Source organism: Schistocerca serialis, chromosome 7 (assembly GCF_023864345.2).
Source record: "Schistocerca serialis cubense isolate TAMUIC-IGC-003099 chromosome 7, iqSchSeri2.2, whole genome shotgun sequence".
Classification (NCBI taxonomy): Eukaryota; Metazoa; Arthropoda; class Insecta; order Orthoptera; family Acrididae; genus Schistocerca; species Schistocerca serialis.
The window spans coordinates 192,143,630-192,169,865 of NC_064644.1; the positions used below are offsets into that span (position 1 = coordinate 192,143,630).

At 43.1% G+C, this 26,236-nt stretch overlaps 1 protein-coding gene and 1 pseudogene across 1 annotated transcript in view; one reads left to right on the forward strand and one right to left on the reverse strand.

The window, feature by feature from the left end:
* LOC126412196 (protein groucho) overlaps nucleotides 1-26,236 on the forward strand; it is a 697,281-nt gene that overhangs the window by 221,492 nt on the left and 449,553 nt on the right. The gene's annotated exons all lie outside the window — the stretch shown is intronic.
* On the reverse strand, nucleotides 25,235-25,352 carry LOC126413453 (5S ribosomal RNA; annotated as a pseudogene).

The following is a 26,236-nucleotide window of genomic DNA, read 5'->3' on the forward strand; positions in this document are numbered from 1 at the left end:
GCTTATTTCTAATACCCTGTTTCAGATTTGGTTTGTCCTCAGTCAGTGCACATCATAAATCATGCTCCAAGTGCATTTAGTCCCCCCCTTCTCTCTCCTCTCTCTCTCTCTCTCTCTCTCTCTCTCTCTCTCTCTCTCTCTCTCTCTCTCTCTTCCTTCCTCTCTCTCTTCTATTGCTATCACCGTCAAAAATCACACCTATACATCTATAAACCATCAATGCCATGTTTTTTTCTCACATGCTGTGTTCCGTTACTGTATGCGCTGGAATAAATAATGACGCAGTTTCTGACGCACTGCGAGCTCTGCCTACCACTCCTCATAAGAGAAAGCAAACCATCCACAGTAAGCGTAGACACATGTTGCAAAATATGCTTCATACATACCCTGCAACCACATTTTAAATTATCTGAGTTAAAATGTGTGCACCGTATTTACTGTTTGTCAATCACTTGACTGCTGGACACTCTACTTCTGAACTGGCTCAAACTGGAAGACTTCAGGATGCCAATGCTTTATGTCTTACCATTACCACTAATAATAATTCGTATAGCAATAATGCTTCAGTATGTAGTTACTGTTACGTTTTGCGGTCAATTGGCTCGTTTGCGTGTTTCCAGGTGAGTAATGAAGCAATTTCTGGGCCATTGCGAGAATTGTCAACGACTCGGAGAGGAAATGTTTTTGAAATGTTTAGCGTTTGTTTTTACCGTCGTAGATACACGGTGCAAAGTACGTGTGTAGTGGATGTGCTATGCCAAGATGATGATGACGTTTGTTTCACAAGCTGTAACCTCCATCTAGTGTCATTACTATTTGAAAAAAAAAAAAAAAAAAACACTTATCGGTAGTGTATGTAATCAGTATTGACTCTTACAAAATGATGATAGTGGTAATGATCTTTCAAAAATAATTTAGTTTCGTGACTGAGACGCGGTGAACCCTTTTGGCTTCACCCCTCAGAATATTTCATTTTACACCTCAGGAGCTAATGGTTCAAATGGCTCTGAGCACTATGCGACTTAACTTCTAAGGTCATCAGTCGCCTAGAACTTAGAAGTAATTAAACCTAACTAACCTAAGGACATCACACACATCCATGCCCGAGGCAGGATTCGAATCTGCGACCGTAGCGGTCGCTCGGCTCCAGACTGTAGCGCCTAGAACCGCACGGCCAATCCGGTCGGCTGCGACCATTCAATTTAATCATTAATAAGATTGCACCTTATAGTATCATAAGGCGACCACGTTACTGCAATGCTGTTTCTGCAATACAGTTTATTACCTTAATAAATTAATGGCATTACGACATTTTTGGGTGACTGATTTAATAGTGAAGCTTTACTTAGTAGGCGTCACAGAAAATAGAAATTTAAACTTTGCCTCTCTTTGACTGTTGGACTAACTTAAATAGCAGGCGTTCTTTATCGCAACAAGTATTAGGTATGGTGACTAAAATGCACACAGTTCCACGCACTCGTAGCTGATTGGCCGTCATTATGGCCCCAGTTTGTAATGCTCCAACATATTAACTGAAACACGGAATTCTTTTCTCTCCTAAGCGACATCAGGTAAGCAACAATGATTTTTTTAACGTATAATAGTAAGTGTTTACCGATGCATTAAAGAAATGCCTATCTACATGTTACAAGGCGAGAGCAGGAGTGCGTGACGCAGCCGATGGTCAGCGCACAATGTGAAGACCATCCAGGCACATTATGTCAGATTATTATAAATCTTATCTTTTACGTGTTAACTTTTGTTCATTCTGATTCGGCTGCTGCGCTCGAGAGAGAGAGCATCTCTGTACTAGCGTATCCGATTAAACGATGGAATTATCGTCTTGTTGAAGCTTTACGTATCATGCAATTGTGTTCGAATAATATATGAACCGTTAATTTCAAGTTGTCATGGTTTCCTTCACCTTCACTTCCCTCCTGGTGGATGCAGTCTTGAACCAAACGATGAGGATTATCTCTGGAACGATCAGGTCAACTCCTGTCCAATGGCTGCCTGTATTGAGCCATATCCCGCCGCCACATTTGCGCAGAGAACACGCACTTGTCAGGAAGTGTCGAAAAATCCAAAATAGCCCAGATCTTCCTATCCACACCCTGAGTAATGGAATTGAGCAAAATAGATTGAAATCCAGACACCCCCCTCTCGCAAGTGCCAAAGATCTGGTAAAGAACGCTTTTATTCTTGAGGACCGCTGGAGAGAAGAATGGGAGGAAAACACACCGCCTCAGGTTAACACCTTATTGGGAACATCTAACAGACCTCGGGGCTTTGATTTGCCCCGCAAAATCTGGTCTACCCTTAACAGGATCAGGACGAGCCACGGCCGTTGTGCGGACTCCTTGTACAAATGGAGCATAGTGCCATCACCACAGTGCGACTGCGGCGCTGACAGGCAGACAATTCACCATATCGTGGTAGAATGCCCTCTGAGGGCCTACCCTGGGCCAACAAGGGACTTCATGGATGCGACTAACAGTGCAATCAATTATATTTCTAACCTAGATGTTTGTTTGTGACATTGTAACTGTTTTGTGTGTTATGTACTTTTAGATTTTTCATACGTGATTTGTACTTGCCATACGCTAAATAAAAATAAATAACTTCCCTCCTGTGGATAACAAGAAATTTTCTAGCTTTACAAGGCTCTGTCGTTAAAGCAGTGTTGGTTAGCGGCCATCAGCCGCCATTACGCCAGAATAACTTAATTTCAAATGTTAGGGGCTTCACCCGCTAAATACAGAAGCACAATTTGTTATTTAAGAGAGAAAGCTACACCGATCGTTTTTTGACAAACAGTAGTAACTGAAATAGTTTCTATGATGAGAATACGTTAATGCTCCTATCTGGTTAGTCTTAAGGCGAAATAATTTGTAAAATAATCTGTGAACGAAATTTTATCATAAAACTAATGATTTAATGACCCATTGGAAAGCATAAAGTAATATATTTAGTCAAACGTCAGCATATGTTCCTCTAAATTTCTTTAGTTAGGTAGATGCGTTGTACTGGTAGCTTCTAGAAACTTAATGCCGGGCAAAGCATAGTGCTGATTACGGGCTGCGATTAGTAGGTTTGGGCACACCACTTACTCGCAAGTTGTGCCGCACATATGAACAACTTCAAACAATTTTCATTGGGTACGTAACGAATTGTTATTATTCTTGGCTGTCGCTAACTGCACATTGCTACGAATATCTTCACGTGTAACTTGACGCAACCGCTAACTGCACATTGCTACGAATATCTTCACGTGTTACTTAACGCAACTTTTATTATCCCACCGAGCAGTTACTCCGTTCGTGAAATTGAATAATCTTGCAAAATCGGCTACTTGTCGGCGTCAGTAAGGAGAAGCGGCAAGCGGCAAAGTACACATTGTATGATCCAAAATGCACCAAACGTAAACTGGCCAGTGACTATATTTTTTACAGCTAACTTTCCACGACATGTATTCTCTTTTCCTTAACTTCGAAGTATCATAATAATCATTGGCAGCAGCGAAAAAAAATCAGTTTTTTATCAAGCTGTGATACTGTGATATACTACAACAAGCTGCAAAAGGAAACTTTTTTTTTTTTTTTTTTGATTAGTTGGCTCAAAATCGAATGAGAAAGTTGGCATAGCGGAGAAGGCGCACAAATTCCTAAGCAGTGCTTTTTAAAAATTTTACGCGGGAAGTATTTGCATTGAAGGAAGGAAAGTAGACTGGGTTTAACGTTCCGTCGACATGGAGTCATTAGAGCCGGGTCACAAGCTCGGATTGTGTCAAGGATGGAGAAGGAGATCGGCCGTGCCCTTTCAAAGAACACCAGCCCGGCATTTGCCTGGTGCGGTTATGGCCGTAGCTCCACAACGGTGTTTTCCCGACATGTGGTTTTCCGGAATATTTTGCTCGATTCGAAATCCCTTATCGTGCTGTAGATATTTTTCTCTACACTCTGTAATGAGGTATTATTGTTGAAAAGCTGCACCTGTATTCAGTCAGGTCGTGTAACATTTCAGTGTGGTCCAAAGGTTGGCAGCTGGCTTTAAATGTATTGAAACATAAAACTGTGCACTTAACAAAGAGCACAAAAGTAGTATCCTATGACTAAAACATCAGTGAGTCATACTTGCAGTCAGAGAACTCATATTTGACTGTAACATTTTGTAAGGATATGAAGTGGATTCACCACATGGGCTCAGTCGTAGGTTATTTATGGGGCAGACTTCAGTTTGGTGGTAGAATACTAAGATAAGATACTAGAAACGTGCAATCATTCTATAAAGGAAAGTTTTCGTGAGACATATCACGAAACACTGCTCAGGTGTGTGGAATCTTTACGAAATAGTCCTTATAGATTGAAAGCACACTGGTGTGCAGAACTTAAGGGCGAAAGTAACTTCCGCATAGTGTGCTACTGCCAACTAATACAGCTAGATGAAACTTAGACCATACATAGAAATAACTGGTCCAGTATATAACAGAAGGTAATTGAAAGAAATACGCAATGAGACGAACAGGAAGGACGCTTTTATTCTAAGTTAATAATTACACTGTCATCATGAGTTTCAGGGAGAGCGTAAGGGAACAATTGACAGGAACGGGGGAAAGAAATACATTAGAAGAAGAATGGGTAGCTTTGAGGGATGAAATAGTGAAGGCAGCAGAGGATCAAGTAGGTAAAAAGACGAGGGCTAGCAGAAATCCTTGGGTAACAGAAGAAATATTGAATTTAATTGATGAAAGGAGAAAATATAAAAATTCAGTAAATGAAGCAGGCAAAAAGGAATACGAACATCTCAAAAACGAGATCGACGGAAAGTGCAAAATGGCTAAGCAGGGATGGCTAGAGGACAAATGTAAGGATGTAGAGGCTTATCTCACTAGGGGTAAGATAAATACTGCCTACAGGAAAATTAAAGAGACCTTTGGAGAGAAGAGAACCACTTGTATGAATATCAAGAGCTCAGATGGCAACCCAGTTCTAAGCAAAGAAGGGAAGGCAGAAAGGTGGAAGGAGTATATAGAGCGCCTATACAAGGGCGATGTACTTGAGGACAATATTATGGAAATGGAAGAGGATGTAGATGAAGATGAAATGGGAGATAAGATACTGCGTGAAGAGTTTGACAGAGCACTGAAAGACCTGCGTCGAAACAAGGCCCCGGGAGTAAAATATCTGGGAGTATGCGTGCGGAACGATTTGAAGTGGAATGATCATATAAAATTAATTGTTGGTAAGGCGGGTACCAGGTTGAGATTCATTGGGAGAGTGCTTAGAAAATGTAGTCCATCAACAAAGGAGGTGGCTTACAAAACACTCGTTCGACCTATACTTGAGTATTGCTCATCAGTGTGGGATCCGTACCAGATCGGTCTGACGGAGGAGATAGAGAAGATCCAAAGAAGAGCGGCGCGTTTCGTCACAGGGTTATTTGGTAACCGTGATAGCGTTACGGAGATGTCTAATAAACTCAAGTGGCAGACTCTGCAAGAGAGGCGCTCTGCATCGCGGTGTAGCTTGCTCGCCAGGTTTCGAGAGGGTGCGTTTCTGGATGAGGTATCGAATATATTGCTTCCCCCTACTTATACCTCCCGAGGAGATCACGAATGTAAAATTAGAGAGATTAGAGCGCGCACGGAGGCTTTCAGACAGTCGTTCTTCCCGCGAACCATACGCGACTGGAACAGGAAAGGGAGGTAATGACAGTGGCATGTAAAGTGCCCTCCGCCACACACCGTTGGGTGGCTTGCGGAGTATCGATGTAGATGTAGATGTAGACAACATTCCATTAGAACTACTGACAGTCTTGGGAGAGCCAGTCCTGACAAAACTCTACCATCTGGTGAGCAAGATGTATGAAACAGGCGAAGTACCCTCAGACTTCAAGAAGAATATAATAATTCCAATCCCAAAGAAAGCAGGTGTTGACAGATGTGAAAATTACCGAACAATCAGTTTAATAAGCCACAGCTGCAAAATACTAACACGAATTCTTTACAGACGAATGGAAAAACTAGTAGAAGCCGACCTCGGGGAAGATCAGTTTGGATTCCGTAGAAATACTGGAACACGTGAGGCAATACTGACCTTACGACTTATCTTAGAAGAAAGATTAAGGAAAGGCAAACCTACGTTTCTAGCATTTGTAGACTTAGAGAAAGCTTTTGACAGTGTTGATTGGAATACTCTCTTTCAAATTCTAAAGGTGGCAGGGGTAAAATACAGGGAGCGAAAGGCTATTTACAATTTGTACAGAAACCAGATGGCAGTTATAAGAGTCGAGGGACATGAAAGGGAAGCAGTGGTTGGGAAAGGAGTAAGACAGGGTTGTAGCCTCTCCCCGGTGTTATTCAATCTGTATATTGAGCAAGCAGTAAAGGAAACAAAAGAAAAATTCGGAGTAGGTATTAAAATCCATGGAGAAGAAATAAAAACTTTGAGGTTCGCCGATGACATTGTAATTCTGTCAGAGACAGCAAAGGACTTGGAAGAGCAGTTGAACGGACTGGACAGTGTCTTGAAGGGAGGATATAAGATGAACATCAACAAAAGCAAAACGAGTATAATGGAATGTAGTCGAATTAAGTCGGGTGATGTTGAGAATATTAGATTAGGAAATAAGACACTTAAAATAGTAAAGGAGTTTTGCTATTTGGGGAGCAAAATAACTGGTTATGGTCGAAGTAGAGAGGATATAAAATGTAGACTGGCAATGGCAAGGAAAGCGTTTCTGAAGAAGAGGAATTTGTTAACTTCGAGTATAGATTTAAGTGTCAGGAAGTCATTTCTGAAAGTATTTGTATGGAGTGTAGCCATGTGTGGAAGTGAAATATGGACGGTAAATAGTTTGGACAAGAAGAGAATAGAAGCTTTCGAAATGTGGTGCTACAGAAGAATGCTGAAGATTAGATGGGTAGATCACATAACTAATGAGGAAGTATTGAATAGGATTGGTGAGAAGAGAAGCTTGTGGCACAACTTGACCAGTAGAAGGGATCGGTTGGTAGGACATGTTCTGAGGCATCAAGGGATCACCAATGTAGTATTGGAGGGCAGCGTGGAGGGTAAAAATCGTAGGGGGAGACCAAGAGATGAATACACTAAACAGATACAGAAGGATGTAGGTTGCAGTAGGTACTGGGAGATGAAGAAGCTTGCACAGGATAGAGTAGCATGGAGAGCTGCATCAAACCAGTCTCAGGACTGAAGACCACAACAACAACAACAACATCATGATTTATAGTAGTTCCCTGGACATTGCAAAATGCGGGATATGTTTCTTAATAGGGTCTGTGATCACCAAGGACACCCGCCCAAGCATGCTATGCAATGTGCTCCTACGCTGGCCACAAGATTGTTAAGAAATTTTTGTGGTGGGGAGTTTCATTCGCCCTCCAGCTAACAACTGCTGGATGGACGTTGGTGCAGTACGTCTCCCTCGTGCATCCCACACGTGCTCGATGGAATTGAAGGCGGCGGAGCGGTCAGGCCAGTCCGTTCGCCAAATATCCTCACTTTCCAAGAGCTCCTCCATTTGCGCAGTTCGATGTGGTCGCCCATTACCATCCATAAAAATTAAGTCGGAGTCGAATGAGTCCCTGGAAAGGCCGGTGAGTCTCGTGCGTTAAAAGATTTGGATGTCATTACGCTCATGCAACATTATGCCACTCCATACCGTAACACCTATATGACTAGAACTATCATGTTTGACGAGTTCCCTGTGTGTATTAGGTGGTCCCACCTCTCCCATATGACGATACGTCCAGCATATTTACTAAGACTGAATCTGCTCTCAACCGATATGAGCACGCGACGCCAGTGGTCCAGTCCCTATGCTCTTAGTACCATCGCGGGTAGCCGATGTGCGGATGTCAGCGGAATACAACGTACTGGTCGTCGGCCCAAGAGATCAGCCCTTGCAGTGGCCGTGCCACTATGGAGCGTGAAACCGTATGCCATGCAGCACTGTTACATCAACTTGCAGGCGAAATACATTACAATGGTTTCAATGGTTGCATAACTTCAAACAGTGCTACAGAATTGGCAGACACAAGATAACGAAATTTCAAAGTGTCAACTTGACAATGCGGAGCAAACCGCGGAATCGGCCCGAAAATTTGTAGATGAGATAAACAAATGTATCCCATCGTTCAGTAAGGAATTTGTTTTTTTCAACTCCGACCAATCTGGACTTGAAGAGGTGGTGCATATGAAACGTTGATTCAAATGGCTCTGAGCACTATGGGACTTAACTTCTGAGGTCATCAGTCCCCTAGACTTAGAACTACTTAAACCTAACTAACCTAAGGACATCACACACATCCATGCCCAAGGCAGGATTCGAACCTGCGGCCGTAGCGGTCGCGCGGTTCCAGACTCTAGCGTCTAGAACCGCTCGGCCACTCCGGCAAAGGTTGGTTGGCCGATTTATTCTAGGCAATTGGAAATTTGTGGAAAGGTCTTATAGGACCAAACTGCTGAGGTCATCGGTCCCTAAGGTTACACACTATTTAATCTAACTTAAACTAATTTACGCTAAGGACGACACGCACACCCATGCCCGAGGGAGGACTCGAACCCTGATGGGGGGGAGCCGCGCGGACCGTGACAAGACGCTCTAGGCGCAGTTAGGTCATCGGTCCCATTAGATTAGGTAAGGATGGGGAAGGAAATCGCGTGTTCCCTTTCGGTGGAACCATCCCGGCAGTTGCCTAAAGTGATTTAGGGACATTATGGAAAACCTAAACCAGGATGCCCGGACATGGGTTTGAACCATCGTCCTCCCGAATGCGAATCCAGTGTACTAACCATTGCGATGCATATGAAAGGAACCCTGGAAATTAGAGGTACCAAGAGAGTTGTATCAAGATCAATTAACATCAATGCCTTAACGCTTTCATATACAATTATGCCGACTGTTAATCTGAGTGGTAAATTGGCTGGAAAGTTATTTATTTTGCTGCGAGAAGTTGATGCTCTGCCCCCTACGATTATTTCTTTTGTGCGTGATCTTGCAGGGGCGATAGGGAATATTTAGTCATAGCAAGCAAGAGTGCGAAAGCGGACGTAAGAGAACTACGGCTATGGCATGAGGACTGCTTTTGGCCAGTAGGCTAGCTGATCAAAATGACTTGCTTTTGGTGCATTCCTAGTATGCATATGAAAATAATACTCCTTTAGAGCAAGCTGCCCCTCCTGAAAAGCATGTGACGTTGCAGTTCATACCACCTGGAATCAGTGGACAAATTCGGCCTCTTCATGTTCATTTTTTCCGTGCCCATAAAACATATCACACTGCCTGCAGTTACGGATTGAAAGATAGCCAGTTACACGAGAAGCTCCACGACAGACTGTTTCGCATTCGGTTCAATACCATCACATTCCATCAGTTCTCGTCACCCCGGTACACCAGTGTTATTCTACAGGGTGAAGAAAAATTCACGCACTCTGACTTCGCAGCGGGATTCCTCACATATGGCAATTCAAAAATGTTTGTCACAAAATTTCGTCCTTCACATATTTCGGGCAGTAAATGGACGTTAAAGATTGGAAATCTGGCAACACTGTAATCACGTGTTCGGTAACTACATCTGTCAGGATATAACGCTAGTGCTGTTCAGTTGGTGCAGTACATAGCGTTTTGGGTTAGCATGCAGGAGGTCGAGGGTTCGATTTTGGGTAGAGGCTTATTTGTCTTATTTTCTAAAAGCAGTCTGCGTGGTACGGTACCTGGAGTCTTAATCATCTTACAGAGATTACAGTGGGTCTTCTGCAAAACATTTGCAATCACGTACTACGAACACAGAAGTGGAAATACAGTCGTTTTCACCAGTCAGCTTTGAAAGAAACCTTTTGCATGTCGTGAACGTGAGTTATTTTACACCACTGCATGTAGTAGATTCCAAACTTGTTTTGTGTGTACCCTCCCCCAATGGTCCTATAGATTAATGCCACATATTGTTCTTGCCAAGTTCAGGTCCATTACATTTTGTTAGGGCCTTACGTCACCAGTAGGGCTAGCAACTTGTTTTGCAAGTAATTTTGATGGGGGAGGGTACACAGAAAACAGATCTGAAATCTAATAGATGCAGTGGCGCGAAACTATTCACGCCCACGCCTTCTTTAAAAGATGACCAATGAAAACGATTGTATCTCCATTTCTGTGTTCATAGTATGTAATCGCAAGTGTTTTGTAGAAGACCCACTGTAATCGTTATATGACGATTAAGACGCCAGATATCGTACCACGCGGACTACGTTTAGCAAATAAAAACAAATAAGCCTCGACCCAGACTCGAACCCTCGACCTCCTGCACGCTATCCCAAAACGCTATCCTCTGCACCAACAGCACGGCACTGCTCTTTCTATTGTACATGTGATTACATTGTTGCCAGAGTGCCAGTCTTTAAAGCCCATTCACTGCCCTAAATATGCGCAGGACGAAATTTTGTGACAAACATTTTTTTTATTGCCAGTATGCGAGGAATCGCGCTGCGAAGTCCGAGTGCATGAATTTTTCATAGCCCTTTATAAGCATTCTCTAAGAGTGGATACCTAGATGATTAACTCCCGAGATGTTCGCCCTCGATCTTGCTGGTGCGAAGCTTTGTGATCACTGTGGCATGTGAGCTCTCATTCGTTGTTCATGGCAAGTTAATTGTTTATTTTGAACATTTCTTGATGGTCGACGATGTCGATTTTGTGAAGTGTAGTACATACATCCCATAGAAGGTTGACCTCTGCACCTCCCGGACCACCCATTTTCTGTCTCCCTCTTGATGCACATAATGAGTCATTAGCAGCTAAATGTTTTTCCTGTCGTGATTGTTAACACAACACAACCTTACGAAAGACTAAACTTGCGGCCTCGCACTCAAGGGCTTTGTTGTAAGATGCCGAAGAAACTGACTTGATAGTAACGCCAAATATCTACGGGATTTGCTTTCTTTCGTTTTGGTCTGCGAATTGTACTGTTATTAATGGTTGCACAGAGACTCGGGCACTAAATTTCGGAAGACAGTATTAAATGAGGAATCTTGGAATATACTACAAACCCCATTAACTGAGGAATTTTTGAATATACTACACTCCCCATTAATTGAAGAATCTTGGAATATACTACAATCCCCGTACGTAACGCTCCGTAGGGAACGAGAAGACAAGGTTAGATTAACTACAGCGATCACAGCGGCATTTAATCATTCAAAATCTCGCCAATTCCTTATACGTGGTACAGTGGAAAGTACCATCTGTCCTGCACTTCAGAGAGGCTTGCAGAGTTTAGATGTAGATCAAAATCAATTGACTTTCATTATACTACTGTAAGAATGGTATTCTTGTGGCTATGTATCGTTACGTATGTACCATTTACGGAAAGAAGAGTACAACTTCATTGAAGAAAAAAAAGTGATATGTCAAATATTTTGTGGAAACGTATTATTTCGTTAAACTAGGGTGTTTGTGTTTTATTTGTGAAAAGTTGAATACGTTGAATGTGTATTTGCAGGGAAGACAAAGTTATTATAACATCTCTTTGTTTCTAGGAACGTGGAAATGTTAACTGAAATTGAGATGTTGAATTTCGTTACGCAAAGAATTATCTCTTGAAATGAATGAGCGAAATCCTTGATAAAGCTGAGAGCATAGATGAAGCATTCTGGAAAAGAAAAGCAAATGACTCCCCCAAAAAATCTACGATTGTAGTTTCTCAGCTAGCAATTATTGGGTAGATAGTTTTAAAAAACAGAAAGGCGTGGATTTTGAGAATGCGGCCTGATGACGCGCATCTGTAGATCAAAGTGTGGACTGAAGATCTGCTACTTCTTGTAGACAGGAATCATCCAAACTACGTGTACAATGGGGTCGAGACTAATAGAGTTTCATTTAAGAGTTAGGAAGTATTTTCTAAGGATATTTATCTGGAGTGCAATCTTGTACGAAATGGAACGTGTACAGTAAATAGTTCATACAAAAAAAGAATGCTACAGAAGAATGTTGAACCTTCGAGGGCTAAATCGCATAACTAATGAAGAGGCACTGAATCGAATAGAGGAAAGAAAGAAACGTTAACACAGATTGAGTAAAATAAAAGAATAAGTTGATTTGACAGTCATGCAACTTGATGGGACAGTCTTGCAACATCGATTAATAGTTGATTTGGTAATGAAGAGAAGAATGAGTGTGTGTGTGTGTGTGTGTGTGTGTGTGTGTGAGGGGGGGAGAGAGGGAGAGGGAGAGAGAGAGAGAGAGAGAGAGAGAGAGAGAGAGAGAAAGTGAATGCGGTGGTAAAAATTGTACTGGGAGCAAGGTTTGAATCAGAATACAGTAGATAGGTTCAATGCGGTAGTTGTACATAGATGAGAAGACTTCCACACGCTAGACTAACGAGGAGAGCGACGTCGAATCAGCAGGCGAACAGATGACCAATAACTACAAACGGTCAGTATGCTTATTGGGTACAGTTTTTAGGAAGGAGCGAGAAACCTTTCACCACTTGAAAGGATCTGGTTACAATTAGACTAAAGAATTTATTTAATGAGATGTTCCTAGCTGGTACTTTCCCTAATTGAAGTCGCAAGTAAGAGCAATAGCTATTTCGATCTATACGGATTGTTTCTCTTGCATGGCCATTGTTAGTAAAGGAGTGACTAGATCGGGTTGCGAATAAGTGTCGCCTGTTGTCAGCCAGGTGGCGGCGCCAAGGTCTGCGGCCAGGCGTGCTGCACGGCTCACTTAGTCACCGTCGATAAGTGTCCGATTCCTATTAGCGTGAGCTGTTGGCTGCTGGTACTCTTAATCGAAGCGGCAAATGGCGAGGCGCGTGTAGGAGCAGGAACGCGTGCACCACGTCAGGGCGCTGAATAATGTAGGCGAGGCGGCTGGCCGCAGGTAGCGCGGCCGTCTCGAAAGCTGAGCCGGTTTGTCTTGGCGAGCGGCAGCTGTCTGGGAATCCCCGGGCTGCGGGGAATCGCAGAGCGACGGTAGCGCCGCGGCGGCGGCACAGGTCCAGCGCTCTCTGCCTGGCGCCATCGTTCGTGCATGTTTTACGTGACAGCTCCGATCTGGGCTCCGGACCAACGTGCACTCGGCAGTAATTATTATTGACACTCACAACTGGCCTCTCGCTACTGCATTCGCCGTGCCTTTGCGACCGCAGCCGCACCCGAATGTCTATTTTAACAGTTACCAATTCACAACTTCGCTGTCTTTTGTAATGAAAAGCAGTTAGCGCTAAAGAATCTTTCTTTATACCACTTAGAAAAGCTTGAAGATGTGTTTCTCTTACATACGTGTGCTAAACGGTTTCGATTAGCGAATTTTGTTTTTCGATTCATTCTGCCACCAAGCTTGAGTGGGATCTTAGATCCCAACACTTTCCAGGGCAATTGAAAAGGCCACTCATGACTGCCTATGTATGGGTCCTCAATTAGAATTTTTTCCCGTATTATACGATTCTGTCCTTTTATTAGTTCAGCATGCGTTTTCCAGTTCTTCAACTTGAAAGGACCTGGTTATAATTACATTCATCGATTTAGTTAATGAGAAATGGTACCTGCTTGACTTTGCCACTAATGTTATACAGTATTTTCCTAAATATATGCCGCAATTTTTCTCCAAAATTCGGTCACGAAAAATTTATGTAGGTCACTACAATTTTTTACATCAAACTGTAGTGTTCGTTCCTTAGGTTGCTGCAGTAAAAACAGATTTAGTCGTTATTCGTAGATGTACATCGCTAAAAGTGCAGGTACTTCTTGTCGCAAACAAACCATTTAAAGTTTGCTTACGGAAACTCTATTTTCATTTGCTTGTCGAAGGGGATCATGCAGCCACTTCATCTTCCAAGATTAAAACCCCATCAGTCAACATTATGTGTATATGAATTGTCTCATGTCACGCAGTATCACCAGATTCAAAGCGTTCAGTAAGTGCTGGTTGTCTAATGTCCAGGATAGTATTTGACGCCGGCCGGCGTTCTAGGCGCTACAGTTTGGAACCGCGCGACCGCTACGGTCGCAGGTTCGAATCCTGCCTCGGGCATGGATGTGTGTGATGTCCTTAGGTTAGATAGGTTTAAGTAGTTCTAAGTTCTAGGGGACTGATGACCTCAGAAGTTAAGTCCATAGTGCTCAGAGCCATTTTTAGTATTTGACGACAACGTATTTTGGGAGGAAGGAGAGTGACGAAAGTATGGACAATGATGAAGCAAATACTGATAGTAAAGTTAACAGTGACATCAGGGAGGATCGAGTTGAAGGCTGTTATTTCTCTGTAATTTTTCTACATAGTGACATTGAAAGAAATTGTGATTAATAGTAGCCAGGTTGTGAACAGTTTTTTTAAATGTGACGTTAATTGTATTCCACGTAGTCTCTCTCTCTCTCTCTCTCTCTCTCTCTCTCTCTGTAAGGCATAAGCGTACTTAAGTATCTGAAAATTAACTGTGGTTTAACTTCTGCAAAGGAAAATCATTACACCTGCCCAATTACAGCATCTTTTTCTTCTAAAATATGTTGGTAGTTATGCATAAAAACAGAGAAATCAGAGCACTTTGTTTATTTAAAAGTCTGCAACACAAAGAATTAGAGATAATACTGAAATATATAAACTTCAACGATTTACACCTTGTCTGGAATAGTGTATAACCTGTTCGGGAAAGATTAAATATTTTCCTTCACCAACTTGATCACATTAGAAATTACGGCTTTTACTCTTATTCGGAGAATTGATTTACTTGTTAACTAGTCTGAAACACTCCAGCGTGGCCAAAAATGTTGAGCGCAAAGCGGCGCATAGGTGTGGAGGTGAAACCGCGCAGCTCTGCTCAACAACGAATACGTTGCGCGCAGTGTCGGTACATCAAACGAAATGGTTCGTTCGTGCGCGTCGGCGTTTCTCGTTTTCCATATTTATTGACACGTGTGCGTGCCCACAGGAATATTGCTGAGCATCTACGAAAACTGCACAGGCACCTGCGAAGACTGCGCAGTTCCCAGCTGCCACTGCAGTTGCCCCCCCCCCCCCCCTCTCCCCTCCCCACACGGTCAGTGGCGGAGAGAAATGAAGACACCTTGTCGGCAGTTCTGGCAAAGAGAAGACAAAACAACGTGGAAGGGCAACATGCTAACACAGAAGGAGCGTGAAGAAACTCCACACAACAAAGAAGACGTGGGACAGCACACCTACTTCACCTCCGCAGCAACCACGATGGAGGTCCCGTCTGGTCTGTGCCCGGCGCGTCCGTATGCGACTGATATACGATAAAGTTTTTTTCAGTGATCGATGTTCAAATAAGCCGGTTTCGTTGTTGAAGATATATTTCGCTTCATATTGCTCGAGCATTGAAGGCAACGAACATTGTTAGCATCAGCGCTAACAAATTATAACGCCACGCCGTTCCTTCTCTTGAAAAGTTTATCCAGTCTGCATTTGTAGAAACTTCAGTAACCACTTGTTTTGCAAGTTCATCAGCTCATTCCAGTAATGCTCATTCCAGTAATAAAAGTCCTTTATCGGGAGCAGTCTGAGACATAGCTCGGTTGAACCAAACCAGAAACACATTCTTTACATCAGTTCAGCAGTTTTTTTACGTTTTCTCTCTGGCTTGAACATACGACGCTCACTTATTGTCTTAGTTTGCTCTCTGTCACAAGTATCGTCGGCTGTTCAGAGTTAGCAATGCCAAAATTTTTAAGGATTTCCGCTTTCGAAGTCAGTTTTTCACCAATGGCCTTAAGCAGCTCCATCTACAATTGAGCGAAGTGGCGGCTTGGTTTCATCTCGATTTCTCCGCCACGTAAAAAATAGCGGTATCTCTATTTAAAGACAAAAAACGTGTGGCGGATTTGACATAAATTCAAAGTAGTACGACACAACCGTTACCGAGTTCAAAAACTGACTGAAGTGGTTGGACCATGACAGTACCCAAAAGAGGAGCAGCAACGTAGCAAGCAGTAGCGACCACTGTTAGTTTGTAGGTCTGGCAATATAATAAACCAATACAGCTGGGCGCCTGCGCCTGCACTTTCCGGATTAATCGGTTTTTGTTTCGTTTTAAAAGAAAAAAGAATGAAATTACGCACTATTTTTTTCAGTACCGCAGTATTGTTTCGTGTTAACCGATTTTTCGTGTTGAAAATTTTTCAAAGTGCATGTAAAAACATAAACTCTTTTACTAAAATGTTGTTTCGTTGGGAGTATTGTTTCACATTGCTACACCCCTTGCCTCGGTTTGTTATCAGAACAACACAACAACTAATACTGCACATTTTAACAGTTTCGATCGCAGTACAATCCAATAGCACCTAAATGATAACCAATTTCTTCAATATATGGAACAAACCAAAATTTGTCTTCCAGTTTAACTTTGAAGAAAAGAGATTTAAAAGCATATAGTTATGTAAAATATTGATGCATTAAATACAGTAAAACATTGCTTATCAGATTGTGTTAACACCAGAAAATCGTTCCTCTGGGTAGCTTGTCAAAATATTTTGATAAGTTATTCGTAGTGAAGTGCCTGTAGTATTAGCACTGTCTTAAGTACCAATTATAGAGAAAGGTTGGTACATTGTTTACTGAAGTTACTATTTTTTTTCAAACTCTACGCTTTTTAACAAAAAAGTGGAAATGCCAAACGTTGGCAGCAATAGTTTTTCACAAAACGTGTTCTCTGTGTTATTGTTTCTCGCTTCTCTGTTGCATGTCTTGAGACTTGTTCCAAGTGCCAAATCACGGTGTAAACGTTTCCAGCATTCATTACCAGATGGTGCGTAGTCTGTGTGCCAAGTAGTGCTTGTCTCTGGACTTCCAAGTGCCATGCGTCATTGTTTTTGTCTGCAAGACAACGCACCAGGCTGAAGATATCAGTTTGGTGAAACGCCGTGCTCTGCTGCATAAAGTCCGTAACTGCCTACTGCGCATATTCGTGCAGAAGAATCGTAGGCTATTCAACCATTTTCTAAAGGACCGAAGGCGTGACAATCGCATGGGGAGAGATCAGGACTGTAGGTCGGATGCTGGAGTGTCTCCCACTTAAGTTGGGCACGTTCCGCGTTAAGACAATTGCGATTATGCGACAAGCATTGTCATAAACCGTCAGCACCCCTTATCGCAATTTTCCCGGACGTTTCGACTTAATTACCCATACACATTGTTCGTTCTCCGATGGATGACCATCGGTGTTTCTTTCAGCAGCCAAGAAAAGAATAACAACACATTCGTCCTGTTTGGAAACGTCTGGAAATAGCGTCGAAATAGTTAACACCGGAAACGCACGAATGCCGCACTAGTCCCTTGCCTATATGTCGATGCTTATATGCCCTCATCTGAGTCACGCTGCGTTTCGTATACGCTACAGCAACGCCCTCAGACGGAAACTTTTTGATCCTCCCTTATACAAAAATTCATACACTGGAACAGAAAGTGGAAAAATGTCAGTTCAAAAGAGGAAAGACCGTGAGACTATGTTATGCCGTATTTCATCTAAAAGACCATCCATGTTTCACCATCATCAATACCCAGTTGAAAGTTGGTGACCCGTAACACCAGGAGGCGCAGTGGGTAGCACACTGGACTCACATTCGTTTTTCCATCCTTGTTTGTCAGCCGTGATCATCAGTTTATTTCTCAATAGCATAGGGAGCTACGCAGGAAACTTTGCAACATCTGATCCCAGCAATGGAAGTATTTAGGGAACAGAAGACTATACTGTATGATTTCTTCGTGAATTTAATGATGTTATTCCCCTCTAAAAAATTTAAAATAAATATGAAGTGATTTTTCATGACTACACTTCTACTAGTCAACATATTACTGCTGTATTTCTCTACTTTTATTATCACAAGTAAAGCTTAGTGTCTCAGTACCAGTGGGACTTCAAACAAATTTTTCTTATTGGCACTTGCAACCAGTCAGTTTCCTGGTATCACACGTCGAAAATCTTTAATAAATAATGTGTTTTTATAAGTTGCCTCATTACTCTTTGCAGTGGTGAGATGTGCAATCTAATTCTGGAGAATGAGAATACCTTTCTAAATTTTTCGATTTGGATTTTGATTCTCCTGATAAATATGAAATCTGGAACTTAGAATTTCTGAATTTCCGCCCTTCAAATATCTTTTAGAGGTTTTTATCTAATACGAAAGGTAGTTCTGTTTGTACCTAGTAGTTAACTAAATCGAAACCATCTGGTTATTTTTGAATTGTATTACGAGGAATTCTGAAGGTAGCAGTGGTAGAATTCTGGGAGCGAAATATTATATTCAATTTGTGCAGAAACCAGACAGCAGTTAAAAGAACTGAAGGGCAAGAATGGGACACTGGTGTTGAGAAGGAAGTGAGACAAGTTGTAGTCTATTCCCGATGTTATTCAATCTGTACATTGAGCAATTAGTGAACAAAACATTGAACAATTAGTAAACAAATTCAAGGAAAATTTTGGAGACGGAATTAAACTTCAAGGAGAAGGAACAAAAACTTCGAGGTTTGTCTACTACACTGTAATTCTGCCAGAGACAGCAAGCAACTTTTGGCCGGCCGCGGTGGCCGAGGTTCTAGGCGCTTCAGTCCAGAACCACGCGACTGCCTCGGGCATGGATATGTGTGATGTCCTTAGGTTAGTTAGGTTTAAGTAGTTCTGAGTTCTAGGGGACTGATGACCACCGATGTTAAGTCCCATAGTGCTCAGAGCCATTTGAAACATTTGAGCAAGCAACTTTTGAAATGCAGTTTGAACGGAATAAACAGTGTCTTGGAAGAAGGATATAAGATGAATATCAGCAGAACAATACAAAGACAATCAAATGTAATCGAATTAAATCAGCAGTTGGTGAGGGAATTAGATGAGGAAACTAGGCATTGAAGGAGATGAGTTTCGCTATTTGGACAGTAAAATGATGATGATGATGATGGCTGAAGCAGAGAGGACATAAAATGCAGACTGGCAGTGGCAAGATAAGTATTTGTGAAGAAGAGAAATTTGTTAACATGTAACATAAATTCAGGTATTAAGAAGTGCTTTCTGAAGGCACTTAGCCGGATTTTAGCTTTGTACGGAAAGGAAACAGGGACGTAAAACGTGTAGATGAGAAGAAACTAGAAACTTTTGATGTGAGCTGCTACAGAAGAATGATGAAGATTAGATGGATAGATCGCGTAACTAATGACGAAGTACTGAATAGAATTGGGGAGAAAAGAAATTTATGGCGTAACTTGACTAAAAGAAGAGATCGGTTGGTAGGGCACATTATGAGACATCAAGGAATGGTAAATTTAATGTTGGAGGGACGTGGGGGAGGGGGGGGGGGTAAATATCGCACAGAGAGAGAGAGAGAGAGAGAGAGAGAGAGAGAGAGAGACGAGTACAGTAAAGAAGGTTCAAATGGATGTGAGTTGCTGCAGTTATTCGGAGATGAAGAGGCTTGCACGGGATACGTAACAGGCGGTTATCACGGGCTAACATGAAACTTACGCCATTTCTCTTCGAATGCGTGCTGGCATGCAAATAAAAGTACGAAAACATGTTTCTGTAACGCTGTCTCCGCGATAATTAGAAACCTGTGATGACCGTCTAAATCATGGTAAGCCGTGCTTAGAGAAGCAACACGGTTCTGTTTTCAACTGCGCATGCTGTAATGTGACGTCATCCCTTCCGGCAGCACTTGCTCAGTATTTTTGTTTAAAATGGCTTGTAGCGTATTGTGCAACCATATTATGTAAGGACTTTATAAAGAACCGTTGTCGTGACGGTACTTCGAGCGAGTGTATAAAGCACAGAGCGGTAATTTACAGAGCAGGGATCGATTGCCACTGATACCAACATTTTTTCCATTTTATTTTATTGCTCTAAATGTTAAACTATTGAGAACTTTTAACATTGCAGCGCGTCAGCAATCGTGAATAATTTAATGATTATAAAGAATCCGCCTCGATTGCAGTCCAGGCGGATTCTTTATAATTGTTAAACTATTAATTGTAAAATTTAAAAATAAACAGTTCAGTTTATATATGCGAAGTTAACAGATTCGATTTAGTTCCAATTATAGGCCTCATAAGTCAAAAGGCTAGACTACAAGGTTGTAAAACAAGCGAGTATATGAAGATCTTTAGTATGAGGGTGTTTTCTGTAGATGATACGCTAAAGAGACCCTTTTCCAGTAGACCTTTGGTGGAGAAAGTGAGATTTAAAACGCGCGGTCCCTCTCGCCGGAGGTTCGAGTCCTCCCTCGGGCATGGGTGTGTGTGTTGTTCTTAGCATCAGTTAGTTTAACCAGTGTGTAAGTCTAGGGACCGATGGCCTCGGCAGTTTGGTCCGTTAGGAATTCACACACAGATTTCAGATTTAAATAAGTAGGTACATGTACTTTAGATGTAAATCTAACAATAGATGGATGTGGCACAAGGCTCACAATTTGGTTTACATGACATTCAAATGTTTAAATGTGTGTGAAATCTTTTGGGACTTAACTGCTAAGGTCATCAGTCCCTAAGCTTACACACTACTTAACCTAAATTATCCTAAGGTCGAACACACACACCCATGCCCGAGGGAGGACTCGAACCTCCGCCGGGATCAGCCGCACAGTCCATGACTGCAGCGCCTCAGACCGCTCGGCTAATCCCGCGCGGCTACATGACATTGAAAATGTTGAAATACTTGCAGAATATTTTGATCATCTTCTTAATTGTCCAGAACCAATCTATTGGCTCGAATACTCACACTCATGAAAATCTAGGAGAAGATTTGCCCCCAACTATCAAAGAAATAAAGAATTTTTTAAAACCTTATAAAGCTAGTGGAGAAGATTCTATTACCGTAGAAGTTTTGAAGTGATCTTTACCAAAAATTAAAAAATGAGCTAAAATTAATCTTAGAGAAAACTTGAAAAACAGAAAACTCCCAGGAGAGTAGAATGTTCCCGTGATAGACCCCACTACATAAGAAAGGCAATAAACAAGATGTTATCAACAACTCAGGAGTTTCTGTGCAATCAGTTGCATGTAACATATTTTCCAAAATTATGCTGGGCGAGGTAGAAACAACAATGGACAATAATTTAGGGGAATCTCGAAGTAATTTTGGGAATGGCATATCAGGTTCCAAAGAAGTATTTAATCTCAAGTTGGTCACTTGCCAGAGGTTACTGAATTCAAGAGAACAGTATTTTTCTTTGAAATTACGTACAACGTATTGTGCAAGTGTAGAGTATAAGGTATTTTTAAAGCGACATTGTCATGACTCCACTGTGTGCGTGTGATCTAAAGCATACGGAGGCGGTAGTATCGCGCACGAAAGGTGTACAAGGGCAGTGCATCGGCAGACCTGTCGTTTGTACTTCATGTGGAAAGGTTTCCGACGTGATTAGGGCCACACGATGGGGAATAAGACTTTGAACGCGGAATGGTAGTTGGAGCTAGACGCAGGGGACATTCCATTTCGGAAATCGATAGGGAATTCAAATTTCTGAGATCCAGTGTCAAGAGCGTCCCGAGAATACCAAATTTCAGGCATTATCTCTCACCACGGACAATCCAGTAGCCGACGGCCGTCACTTAACGGCCGAGAGTAGCGGCTTTTGCATAGAGTTGTCAGTGTTAACAGGCAAGCAGCCCTGCGTGAAATAACGGCATAAATCAATATGGGACGTATGGCAAGTGTATGCGTTAGAACAATGCTGAGAAATTTGACGTTATTGGGCTACGTCAGCAGACGACCAACGAGAGTGCCTTTGCTAACGGCACGAGACCGCCTGCAGCGCCTCGCCTCTCCTGGGCTCGTGACCATTTCGGTTGGACCATAGACGACTGGAAAACCATGGCCTGATCACACGGGTCCCGGTTTCAGTTGGTAAGAGCTGATGTTATGGTTCGAGTGTGGCGCAGATTCCACGAAGCCGTGGATCCAAGTTGTCAGAATAGCCCTGTGCAAGCTGGTGGTGGCTCCATAGTGGCGTGGAATGTACTTACAAGGAATGGACTTATATCCAACTGAATCGACATTGACTAGAAATGGTTGTGTCGCTCTACCTGGAGACTATTTGCAGCCATTCATATACTTCATGTTCCTAAAGAACGATGGAATTTTTATGGTTTACAAGACTGTTCGCGATTGGTTTGAAGAACGTTTATGGGACATGATCGAGAGGTCAGTTCGTGCATGAGCAAAAATTGGACGATTGTAGAAAGAGCGTGGCTCAGTATTTCTACTGGGAACTTTCAGCGACTCGTTCAGTCCATGCCACGTCGAGGTCCTGCACTGCGCCGGCCAAACGGGGGCCCAACACGGTATTAGAAGGTATCCCATGACTTTTGTCACCTCAGTGTAGACTGGTAATTTGTGGACGCGGGTTCGACTCTGGAGATACGAACACTTTTATTTTATTCTTCGAAGTATTTAACTGTTGATTATAAATTTAAATGTGTTTAAGCACTTCGGTATATCTAGAACAAATTAATACTGCACAGTCAATTTAGTCACTGTTACTACCGTTGTGAGTGAGAAGGCAATAGGCCAGTACATTGTAGTGCATTGGCATAATTTTGCTCGAGCTGCCACTGCACAGCATAGGTTAGCGTGGAGAACTGCATCAATTCAGTCTTCGTATTAAATACCAGAACAACAAGATCAACAACATTGCGATCAAGACTATTGGAGTCTGTTAGGATTGATTGCTGTGTCTCCCTCACCTGAGAATGTTAGGTTGTATACACTATACACACAACAATGGATATTATATTTTAAGAAATCTTTCCAGTTGATGTTGTTCCATTTGAATACACCTACGATTTCTCATTTCGTAGCTTATGTAGAGTATGTAGACCTACAGCTACCCTTTACGTCTCCAGTAGATGCTGTCCTGAAGCTTCAACAACTTCATGTTTCAGATCTCAGCAGTTAGACGACGAAACGTAGGTCCCATTTTAGTATGCAGTGCATGATTGTCTTTGTTTTCAAATTGTGACAATTTGTCGCTAAAAAGGAATGTTCTGCGCATTACAGAAAACTGTCCTGTTCAAATTTATAGTCTGTGAGTTGTGATAATAACTAAATTTATTTATTTATTTTCATAATTATTGCGGTAGTTCCTTTTTAAAGCACTGCAGCTGCAAGGGCAACGTGAGTAGCTGTGAGAAGTTGTTGTGTTTTCAGTTTCATACGATGTACCCTCCGGAATAAAGCAAGAGGAAATTATGGCGTGCCTTTGGAAGGGATTTCTTTTGATGCCGACTCAGATTGACAGCAGCAGTGAAAGTGGAGATGTGTTAGCTGAAGACAGTGATCTCGATTTTCGAACGGAAAAATCAGTGTTGTCTTGTATTATGAGAGAGAGAGCGCACTGTGTACTCTTTAGCACGAAGAAGGGACATCACAGAAGCAGATGGATGTGTGCTCTCTGTCAAGTAGCCCGATGTCTATCTGCAGAAAGGAACTGCATTTTACCTTATCACCTAAAGTAACGATTTTTCATGGAAAGTGGCTCCATCTGAAACTACCACGTATGTGTTCAAAGAATTGTATGTAACACTTGTTTTTCACATTTTCCATTCTCAATGTAAGTCCAATAATCTAATGAAAACAAAAAATTAACAAAAAATTCAAAAAATTAAACAAGGTTTCGTGTGTGAAAGGGTTAAGAAAGTCATATGTTATCCTAGTTACGATGCATGCTGTCGTTAGGAATTGGTTTGGCCGAGTGCAGCGTCACGGAATGAATTTTTCGTACGTCGCCTTTGCTTGTAGCGCCGACGCCGCGCCGACACCAACACCTGCGAGTCAGCGCGCGCGCGCCTGTGGCGGTGGTGTAGGTGTCGCGGCAGAGTGGGGCGTGGGTGGGGGCGGCGGCAGGGGCGGGGCGGGCGAGGACAGTGGGTACTGTAGACGCGTGCGGGGACGGCGAGCAAGCAATCCCATTAATCACGCGGAAATGGAAAGCCCCCCCCCCCCCTCCTCCGTCTCTGTGTGTCGCCCGGCGCGCCATCGATCCGGCCGCTCTGCCTCTAGCTCTGCGTCTGCCTCAGGCCAGGCCAGCAGAGCCGAGGCGAGGTAGAGACGGCGGCAGCCCGCGGCCTGGCGTGGCCGCCCGTCATAGCCACGCTGCAGTATGCGCGCTACACTAATGGTCGCGCACACAGGCCTCGTCACGACCGCTGCGCTTGTCTGGCCCCTACAACTAGTACCTATTACACGAGTTGTTCCACGACTTCTGTACATTTTCACACCTATACTATCAGGTAAAAAGTATCTTGACACTCATTCTCTCTTTGGTCCACACTGAAGTGACAGATAACCTCCTAATATTGTATCGGACCCTCTTTTGCCCGGCGTAGCACTCAATAAATCGTAGTGGTTCCAACGCAGAAATATTCAGCCATGCTACCTGTGTAGCCGTCCATAAATGGGGAAGTGTTGCCGGCCCAGGATGTTGTGCACGAACTTACCTCTCAATTAATGTTCGATGGCATTCATTCGGGAGATCTGGATGGCCAAATCATTCGCTCGAATTGTCCAGAACGTCCTTCAAACCAACCACCAACATTGTCAACCAATAAATTACATCGTCCAGTGACTGCAAATGGTCTTCAAGTAGCCGAACATAACCATTTCCAGTCAGTGATCGCTCCAGCTTGACCGGAGAATCCAGTCCATTCCATGTAAACACATCACACACAATTATGGACCTACCACCAGCTTGCACAGTGCTGTGTTGACAACATAAATCCATGGCTTCATGGGGTCTACGCCTCACTCGAACCCTACCATGAGCTGTTACCAACTGACATCGGGTCTCATCTGAGCAGGCCACAGTTTTCTAGACATCTATGGTCCAACCAATATGGTTACGAGCCCAGGAGAGGCTGTAAGCAAAGGAGCTCGCATCGGTCGTCTACTGCCATATTCCATTAACGTCATATTTCGCCTTACTGTTCCAACGGATAAGTTCGTCGTATGCCCCACACTGATTTCTCCGGTTATTTCATGCAGTGTTGCTTGTCTGTTAAAAACTAAGTTAAACTTAACTCCGTCCGAACAGGCCATGAAGGCCCAACAATACCGACCGGCCGCCGTGCCATCCTCAGCCCACAGGCGTCACTGGATGCGGATATGGAGGGGGCATCTGGTCAGCACACCGCTCTCCCGGCCGTTGACAGTTTTCGTGACCGGAGTCGCTACTTCTCAATCAAGTAGCTCCTCAGTTTGCCTCACAAGGGTTGAGTGCACCCCTCTTGCCAACAGCGCTGGATAGACCGGATAGTCACCCATCCAAGTGCTAGCCCAGCCCGACAGCGCTTAACTTCGGTTATCTGACGGGAACCGGTGTTACCACTGCGGCAAGGCCGTTGACCAGCTTGTCTGTTAGCACTGACAATTCTAAAATAACACCGCTGCTTTCGATCGTTCAGTGAAGGCCTTCGGCCACTACGTCTACCGATCTGCGTTCAGATCTGTTAATTCCCCTCGTGCGGCCATGATCACGTAGGAAACCACCTTTTTATATGAATCACCTGTGTACAAATGACAGGTACGCCAGTGCACTTCCCTTTTATACCTTGTGCTCGGGGTACTACCGTCATCTGTGTATGTGCACATCGGTGTCCCATGACTTCTGTCCCTCTGCGTAATCCTACACGTTGGTGTAGTGACATCACGTGGTAAGCCCCTTGACGACCCCTCTCCACGAATCTTTCTGTCAGGCAAGGTGACTTCCTTTTTGCAGTGCCATTCTGGTCACGCAATTCATCAGGTGTACCCATCGTAATGGTGTCAACTCTTCAGTTTTCGGTCATCAATTTTTCCTTCTACCACTTTTCTTTCCATTGTATCTCGCCTTCTGGCCATGTGAGCGAAATACACTCTGAGATAGAAAATAGGAAAAAAACAGAAAAACTTCGCACTACGAAGGAATTACCCGAATGTGATGGAAATCGGTAGATGCGATGTAGATGTATGGAGAAACAAATTACTACAATTTCAGAAAATCTGGATCACTTATTCAAGAGAAAGAGCTTCACAAATCGAGCAAGTCAGTAACGTCTGGCTCTTATGCAAGCATCATTCGGCTCGGTATTGATTGACAGAGTTGTTGGGAGTCCTCCCGAGAGATATCGTGCCAAAGTCTACTCGACTGGCCCGTTAGAGCGTCAAAATTCCGCATAGTTTGGCGGGCCCTGCCCATAATGCTCCTAACATGCTCAATTGGGGAGAGATGCTGCGACCTTGCTGGCCAGC